Genomic DNA, 9914 nt, shown 5'->3' on the forward strand with positions numbered 1-9914 from the left:
CAAAATAAGGTAACTTGTGGGGGGTTTCCACTGTTTAGGCACATCAGAGGCTCTCCAAATGCGACATGGGGTCCGCTGTCAATTCCAGCGAGTTTTGCATTGAAAAAGTCAATTGGCGCTCCTTCCCTTCCGAGCAGAGCCCTGGCTTTCCCCTACATATGAGGTATTGGCGTACTCAGGAGAATTTGCACAACAACTTTTGGGGTCCAATTTCTCCTGGTACCTTGGTGAAAATAAAAAAAAATTGGGGTCTAAAATAAAATTTTAGTGAAAAAAAGTTATATGTTCATTTTTACCTTTCACGTTCTATTAATTCCTGTGAAGCACCTGAAGGGTTAAAAAACTTCTTGAATGTGGTTTTGAGCACCTTGAGGGGTGCAGTTTTTAGACTGGTGTCACTTTTGGGTATTTAGGTCATAAAGGCCCCTCAATGGTATTGTAAATTTTGTTGTAAAAATTAGAAATTGCGGGTCAACTTTTAACCCTTACAGCTCCCTAAACCGAAAAAATTTGGGTTCCAAAATTGGGCTGATAATAAATAACCCATGTCTACTTTACAAGTACTTTGTGTGACATATCTCTTCGATTTAAGGGAATGGAAATTCAATGTTTGAAAATTGCAAGATTTAAGCCAAATTTCCGTTTTTTTCACAAATAAACGCAAGTGATAACGAAGAAATTTTTCCACAATCATGAAGTACAATATGTCACGAAAAAACAATCTCAGAATCAGGGGGATCCGTTGAAGCGTTCCAGAGTAATTACCTCATAAAGTGACAGTGGTCAGAATTGTAAAAATTGGCCTGGTCATTAACGTGCAAACCACCCTAAGGGGTTAATGCATTAGGAACTTTTTTCATCTAAAAGACTGATTTAAAGGAATTATAATAACTTAATGGCAGACACAACAAAGTGGTTATCAGAGCAACATAAAAAAACAAAAAAAACCACGAAAAACCACGTGTAACTGACTACAAAAAATGGGGATGTAAATGTATAACAGAATTGTAAATGCTGTGAGACTGTAGTAGACACTACAGATGTATTAACTACGTTCCAAACATCACAATACAATTTTTTTTAAAAATGTTCACTTTTCCCTCCACACAGAGATGATGAGCTTCACCAGACGCATACAACGGGGTATCATATCATAGGCGGATTATAATGAGGGCAACGAGGTAGCTTTCCTGACGCTCCGCTGCTGACGATACAGAATGGCAGCGCAGCTCCAGGGAAGCTCCCGTTGTCTCTGCTGTGACGTACCAGGGCGATGATGCCATCAGCTGGCGCCAGCATGTGCGTGCTGGCCACAAGTACAAGTGGAGCCTCGGGGACAGGAGTAGAGATTCGGGGGTACGGGAGCGAGGTGAGTATGTGTGTGTTTTGTTTTTTCTTTAAAACAGTGAAGGAAATAAGTATTTGATCCCTTGCTGTTTTTGTAAGTTTGCCCACAATTTTTAGGGTAGGTTAATTTTAACATTGAGAGATAGAAAATCCCCAAAAAAATGAAGACAATCACATTGTATAAATTAGATACATTTATTTGCATTTTGCAGCGAGAAATAATTATTTGATCCCCCCACAAACCATTATGAGTTCTGGCTCCTACAGACCATTTAGACACTCCTAATTTTTTCCTTTTTCTCCTCTTCCCTAATATTATTTAATATCCAAGGATACTTGTTTATATACAGTACAGGCCAAAAGTTTGGACACACCTTCTCATTTAAAGATTTTTCTGTATTTTCATGACTATGAAAATTGTACATTCACACTGAAGGCATCAAAACTATGAATTAACACATGTGGAATTATATACTTAACAAAAAAGTGTGAAACAACTGAAAATATGTCTTATATTCTAGGTTCTTCAAAGTGACCACCTTTTACTTTGATGACTGCTTTGCACACTCTTGGCATTCTCTTGATGAGCTTCAAGAGGTAGTCACGGGAAATGGTTTTCACTTCACAGGTGTGCCCTGTCAGGTTTAATAAGTGGGATTTCTTGCCTTATAAATGGAGTTGGGGCCATCAGTTGTGTTGTGCAGAAGTCAGGTGGATACACAGCTGATAGTCCTACTGAACAGACTGTTAGAATTTGTATTATGGCAAGAAAAAAGCAGCTAAGAAAAACAAGTGGTCATCATTACTTTAAGAAATGAAGGTCAGTCAGTCCGAAAAATTGGGCAAACTTTGAAAGTGTCCCCAAGTGCAGTTGCAAAAACCATCAAGCGCTACAAAGAAACTGGCTCACATGAGGATCGCCCCAGGAAAGGAAGACCAAGAGTCACCTCTGCTTCTGAGGATAAGTTTATCCGAGTCACCAGCCTCAGAAATCGCAGGTTAACAGCAGCTCAGATTTGCAGCGGCATGCTATTCCATCCGGTTTGCGTTTAGTTGGACCATCATTTATTTTTCAACAGGACAATGACCCCAAACACACCTCCAGGCTGTGTAAGGGCTATTTGACCAAGAAGGAGAGTGATGGGGTGCTACGCCAGATGACCTGGCCTCCACAGTCACCAGACCTGAACCCAATCGAGATGGTTTGGGGTGAGCTGGACCGCAGAGTGAAGGCAAAAGGGCCAACAAGTGCTAAGCATCTCTGGGAACTCCTTCAAGATTGTTGGAAGACCATTTCCGGTGACTACCTCTTGAAGCTCATCAAGAGAATGCCAAGAGTGTGCAAAGCAGTCATCAAAGCAAAAGGTGGCTACTTTGAAGAACCTAGAATATAAGACGTATTTTCAGTAGTTTCACACTTTTTTATTAAGTATATAATTCCACATGTGTTAATTCATAGTTTTGATGCCTTCAGTGTGAATGTACATTTTTCATAGTCATGAAAAGATTTTTCTGTATTTAAATGAGAAGGTGTATCCAAACTTTTGGTCTGTACTGTATATATATATATATATATATATATATATATATATATATATATATATATATATATATATATATATATATATATATATATATATATACACACATATGCACACACTATGTGGGGGCTTAAACTATTCTATAGGAGGATATGTGGCTGCGCATCTTGTATGTATAGTTATGTGGGGGCTCATACTGTATATTAGGGCCTATGTGAGGGCCCGTTCTGTATATAGGGAGTCATCCTATATATAGGAGGCTATATTGGGGTTTATACTGTATCTAGGGAGCTATGTGCTGGTTCATACTGTATCTAGGAAGCTGGTGCATCTCACAAAATTAGAATATCTTCAAAAAGTTAATTTCAGTTCTTCAATACAAAAAGTGAAACTTATTATATATTGTCATTACAAACAGTGATATATTTCAAGTGTTTATTTCTGTTAATGTTGATGATTATGGCTTACAGCCAATGAAAACGCAAAAGTCATCTCAGTAAATTAAATTAACAAAAAACACCTGCAAAGGCTTCCAAAGCGTTTAAAAAGGTCCCTTAGTCTGTTTCAGTAGGCTCCACAATCATGGGGAAGACTGCTGACTTGACAGATGTCCAGAAGGCAGATGTTAGTTCTTTTTCTAACAGGAGGATTCTATTTTGTTGGTCACATGACTTTCTGCCTATATAATCCAGCTCCGCCCTTCTGGACTTCAGTGTTACATTTACTCTTAAGCTAGCCAGGTGCCTTGTACCTAACTCTGTAGTTTGCTTGGTCTTTTGACCACTAGTACTTTTTGTTTGTCTTTTCTCTGCTACAATTTCTGCTAGGAGGTGTCCAACTATATCCCAGTCCTTAGTTCTTGTAGGGACCCCTCCTTTATATCTATAGGTCTGCGTTCAGACTAGCCGAGGACTTAGGCGGGTCTGTTCACAAGGAACAGGTTCCCCGCTGCATAGTAGGGAATCAGCTTAGTCCTATTGTAGGGACAGTATTCCTTTCTTTCCTTAGTGCTTGTAGCAGTTCATAACAGCAGACATTGACACACTAAACAAGGTTCCAGAGTTCCAATTTTCTTTTGGAAATCAAGGTCCCAGAGTCTGGAGGAAGAGTGGAGAGGCACACAATCCAAGCTACTTGAGGTCTAGTGTGAAGTTTCCACAATCAGGGATGGTTTGGGGAGCCATGTCATCTGCTGGTGTAGGTCCACTGTGTTTTATCAAGACCAAAGTCAGCGCAGCCATCTACCAGGAAATTTTAGAGCACTTCATGCTTCCCTCTGCCGACAAGCTTTTTGGAGATGGAAAGTTCATTCTCCAGCAGGACTTGGCACCTGTCCACACTGCCAAAAGTACCAATATCTGGTTTACAAAGAACAGTATCACTGTGCTTGATTGGCCAGCAAACTCGCCTGACCTTAACCCTATGGGGTATTGTCAAGAGGAAGATGAGAGACACCAGACCCAGCAATGCAGACGAGCTGAAGGCTGCTATCAAAGCAACCTGGGCTTCTATAACACCTCAGCAGTGCCACAGGCTGATCGCCTCCATGCCACACCGCATTGATGCAGTCATTGATGCAAAAGGAGCCCCGACCAAGTATTGAGCGCATTTATTTTACATACATTTCAGTAGGCCAACATCTCAGATTTTAAAAACATTTTTCAAGCTGTTGTTATAAAGTATTCTAATTTACTGAGATAATGACTTTTGTGTTTTCATTGGCTGTAAGCCGTAATCATCAACATTAACAGAAATAAACCCTTGAAATAGATCACTGTTTGTAATGGCTCTATATAATATGAGTTTCACTTTCTGTATTGAAGAACTGAAATAAATTAACTTGTTGATGATATTCTAATTTAGTGAGATGCACCTGTATATAGGGGGCTATGTGAAGGCTGGTACTCCATACAGGAGCCTATGTGAGGGTTTATACTGCACATAGGAGGAACCTATTTGGGGGCTCGTACTGTATATAGGAATCTGTGAGGCTCATAATGTATATAGGGATTTATGTGGGGCTCATACTGCATCTATGGGCTATGTGAGGGCTCATACTGTATTTAGTGGTGGTGTGTGCTCATACTGCATGTATGGGGTTGTGGGTGCTCATACTGTATATAGGGGGATGTCCACATATATTAATTATAATTAATATGTTAATATTAAAGGAAATGTTCACTCTCTGGCACTATAACCTCTAATATGGGCATACAGGTAAGTATAGATTAATATTTCTATACTTACCTGTATGCCTCATATTAGAGGTCTTGTTGCTGTGAAGTTTCTTTTTATTCATTCTATTTTCTGATGCCTTGCGGGCCCGGGGACGGGAAGAAATCTCCGCCTCCTGTGTGTATTATAATGTTTCCCTCCTCACCCATACGTCACAGTGCCCTGTGACGTGCAGTTGCGGTGGCCAAATCCCGCGCCTGCGTACTTCTTCCTCCCTTCTATGTTCATTGTCCAGAAGGGATCTTGTGCGCAGGCGAGTCACTCTGACTTCCTGGCGCCTGCGCACAAGATCCCTGCAGTACAATGAACATAAATGGGAGGAAGAAGTACGCAGGCGCGGGATTTGGCCACCGCAACTGCACGTCACAGGGCACTGTGACGTATGGGTGAGGAGGGAAACATTATAATACACACAGGAGGCGGGGAACTCCCAGGGCCCAGAGTCCGCAAGGCATCAGAAATAGAATGAATAAAAAGAAATTTCACAGCAACTAGACTTCTAATATGAGGCATACAGGCAAGTATAGATTTACATTTCTATCACCTCCCACCCCTGCTCTATTTTATACATAGCGCTGTATAATGAGATTTTTTCCTGTAGTTTTCCATGTACACATGTGCACCAGAGCATCTGTGTGTTAGTTCCATTACCCATCACATCATCTATCATATCACATGATACAATTGGTACCTGAGAGGGGGTGGGGGGGGGGCACACCTACTAAACTGCCTGGGTCCCTGCCTACTCTTCCCCTGCATCATACACACACCGGGCACAAGCATCACACAGACATGATATTATATGTGAGTTTATGCAGATTCTATATACATGACAGACATGGTAACTGCACACATACACATTCTACATGTACGTACACATTATTCATACACATGACATATATACTCACTTCATCTCCATCATGTCTCCAGTGGCAGTGGTGGAGGCCTGGTGTTGGCAATCAGCAGCAGAGGATGGGCTGCACACAGGAGAGTTGTCAGTCTTGCACTCACTGTCCCTACTAAATCCCCTTCCCCTCCCCCCTAGTCCCGACAGCGGAGATGCCGGTGATATTACACAGGAGCTCCCATCTCCTCCTGTAATAACAGCAGCCACAGATGGATGGCTGCAGGTCTCCCCTCTCCTCAGGGCCACAGCTTGTACTCCAGTGCCTCCACAGGCTTGGTCCTGTCCCCTCACCTCTTTAGGATGTGCAGTCACTCTGCACAGTAGGATTCCTCTGCTGGATCTGATGCGGAGGAGGAGCTACAAGGGGTCACACAGCAGCACCGCACAGGGCAGATCCGGGGCAGAGCACTTATGGCTTGAGCCCTGGATCCAAGTTCCAAGCGACACCCCTGGTTTCAAAGATTGTGCTGATGTAAAGTAGACATGTGGAATAAAAATTACAATTTTGACAATTGCTAAATTTTTGACAAATTTTAGATTATTTTACAAATAAACACAAGTGATATTGAAGAAATTTTACCACAATCATGAAGTACAATTTGTCACGAAAAAACACTCTCAGAATCAGGGGGATCCGTTGAAGCGTTCCAAAGTAATTACCTCATAAAGTGACAGTGGTCAGAATTGTAAAAATTGGCCTGGTCATTAACACGCAAAAAGGCTGGGGGTTAAAGAAGGTAGCTGTAGTTTATATTGGGAAAACCTGGAGACAGGTTCTCTTTAACCCCTTAAGGACCGAGCCACTTTGTAAGTTAATGACCAGGCCTCATTTTTACAATTCTGACCACTGTCACTTTATGAAGTAATTACTCTGGAATGCTTCAATGGATTCCCCTGATTCTGAGACTGTTTTTCATGACATATTGTACTTCATGATTGTGGAAAAATTTCTTTGATATCACTTGCGTTTATTTGTGAAAAAAAAAAGGAAATTTAGCGAAAATGTTTAAAATTTCACAATTTTCAAACTTTGAATCCTTATGCCCTTAAATCAGAGAGATATGTTACACAAAATAATTAATAAATAACATTTCCCACATGTCTACTTTACATCAGCACAATTTTGGAACCAAAATTTTTTTTTGTTAGGAAGTTATAAGGGTTAAAAGTTGACCAGCGATTTCTCAAAATTTACAAAACCATTTTTTTAGGGACCACATCACATTTGAAGTGACTTTGAGGGGTCTTTATGACAGAAAATACCCAAAAGTGACACCATTCTAAAAACTGCACCCCTCAAGGTGCTCAAAACCACATTCAAGAACTTTATTAACCCTTCAGGTGCTTCACAGGAATTTTTGGAATGAGACAGAAAACAATGAACATTTAACCTTTTTTCACAAAAATTTTACTTTAGACCCAATTTTTTTTTATTTTTTGCTAAGGTAACAGGAAAAAATGGACCCCTAAATTTGTTGAGCACGCCGATGCCCCATAGGTGGGGGAAAGCCACTTTTTGGGCGCACGGCAGGGCTCGGAAGGAGCGCCATTTGACTTTTTGAATATAAAATTTGCGTTTGGGAAACCCCTAAACAGTGGAAACCCCCCACAAGTGACACCACTTTGGAAACTAGACCCCTCAGGGAACTTATCTAGATATGTGGTGAGCACTCAAACCCCAGGTGCTTCACAAAAGCAATTGTGAAACGTGCGGTGGATGAGTATAAGCACATGTAACCACATTTATTTATAATTGTTATACTTTGCTGTGGACTGTATTATTATTTTTCTATACCTACATTTATGATCTATTTCTAAGATCATACGCATTGAGTGACTTACAGAATTATTATATTCATATATAATTTTTTATATTCATATTGTTACTAATCTGTCACTCTGCATTTATATTCATGTATATTTACCATCAGGGCTTCCCACAGCACTCACCCACCTCTTTTTCTTTGTGTCTGTAATTTGGATTTTTTTTTAATAAACTTTATGTATTTTTAATTATTTGTTCAATAAAGATTATTAATTTTTAGACTTACTATTAGTCCTAGTACAATCTTTTTTTTTTTTGTTATTTTTATGCATCCTAGTTCAATTTGCTACAGTTATACCCTACCTGGGTTTACATATTGGTGATATGTAATTTACCATGCAAATAGACAGCTTGTCTGAAACGCTTTCTTAACCCCTTTACCCCCGAGGGTAAAATTTCTTCAATATTAATTGCGCTTATTTATGAAAAAAAATCTGAGATTTGGCGAAAATTTTTAAAATTTCGCAATTTTCGAACTGAATTTTCATGCCCTAAATCAGAGAGATATGTCACACAAAATAGTTAATAAATAACATTTCCCACATGTCTACTTCACATCAGCACAATTTTGGAAACAAATTTTTTTTTTTTTTGTTAGGAAGCTATAAGGGTTAAAAGTTGACCAGCGATTTCTCATTTTTCCAACAAAACCACATCACATTTGAAGGGGTCTATATGACAAAGAATACCCAAAAGTGACACCATTCTAAAAACTGCACCCTTAAGGTGCTCAAATCCACATTCAAGAACTTTATTAACCCTTCAGGTGCTTCACAGGAACTGAAGCAATGAGGAAGAAAAACAATTGACATTTAACTTTTTTTCATAAACTAAATTCAGACACAATTTTGGAAACTAGACCCCTCAAAGAACGTATCTAGATGTGTGGTGAGCACTTTGAACCCCCAGGTGCTTCACAGACATTTATAACGTAGAGACAAGAAAAAAAAACAAACAAAAAAAATACAAAAAACTTTTAGTCCCCATTTTTTTTTATTTTCACCAGGATAACAGAAGAAAATTTACCTTTTTTTTTCCTTGTGCAATTTCTCCTGAGTAGGCCAATACCCTACATGTAATTGGGAACTACTTTTGAGGCACATCGTAAAGGTCAGAAGGGAAGGAGCACCATATTATTGTGCAGATTTTACTGTTATGGTTTGAGGGTGCCATGACCTGCTGGGAGAGTCCCTGAGGTGCCAGAACAGCAGAACTCCCCACAAGTGACCCCATTTAACAAACTACACCTCTCAATGAACTCATCTAGGGGTGCAGTGATCATATAGACACCACGGATGTGTCACAGAATTTTATACCATTGGGCAGTGAAGAAAAAATAATTACATTTTTACTGTAAAAACACTAAATTACTTACCAGTAATGTGATTTTCCTGAGCCCATGACAGCACCACAACGAGAGAGGGGATCTGCCCTTCTGGGACAGGAAACCTACAGAATAAAAGGGCTGTGCCTCTCCACCACCTCAGTTGTTTACAGAGCATGGGAGAACACCACTTAATAGTTATATATCCCATGATTCTTCCTTCTACACACCACGTGAATCAAACACCACAAAGGAAAGGAGGGTGCACAATTTTCTGACTTCTATGGAAATTGGAAGCCATCTTCGGAAGATAAGGTAGCTCCGGAACCGGCCCATCTTCTAGGATCTGTATAAACAGAGGATTAACCGACAAAGCTTGAATGTCACTAACTTACCATGCTGAAGTCAGGGCCATCAGGATAATAGTCTTTAATGTGAAGACCCTGAATCCATGGGTTCAAGCGAAGGCTTGTTAGAGCCGTAAGCACTGGATTCACATCCCAGGGTGCCATCTTTGGACTGAAAATGGGCCTAGATCCAAAACTCACTTTCACATTCCTTGCTTATTCAATGCAGGCTGGACACTGTTCCAGTAGTCTACGGCTAAAAAGGTCCACTTGCAATTCTCTTCCTCTTTATATGAGGTGCTGTTAAAGATAAAAGGTGAGACTTCGCCATCTGAACTGATTAGACAGCGTCATTAGGGATCTTGGCAGAGTTCCTCCATAATGGTTT

This window comes from Phyllobates terribilis, unplaced genomic scaffold (genome assembly GCF_046119375.1).
Source record: "Phyllobates terribilis strain yellow unplaced genomic scaffold, ASM4611937v1 Scaffold_1__5_contigs__length_1240528914, whole genome shotgun sequence".
Classification (NCBI taxonomy): domain Eukaryota; kingdom Metazoa; phylum Chordata; class Amphibia; order Anura; family Dendrobatidae; genus Phyllobates; species Phyllobates terribilis.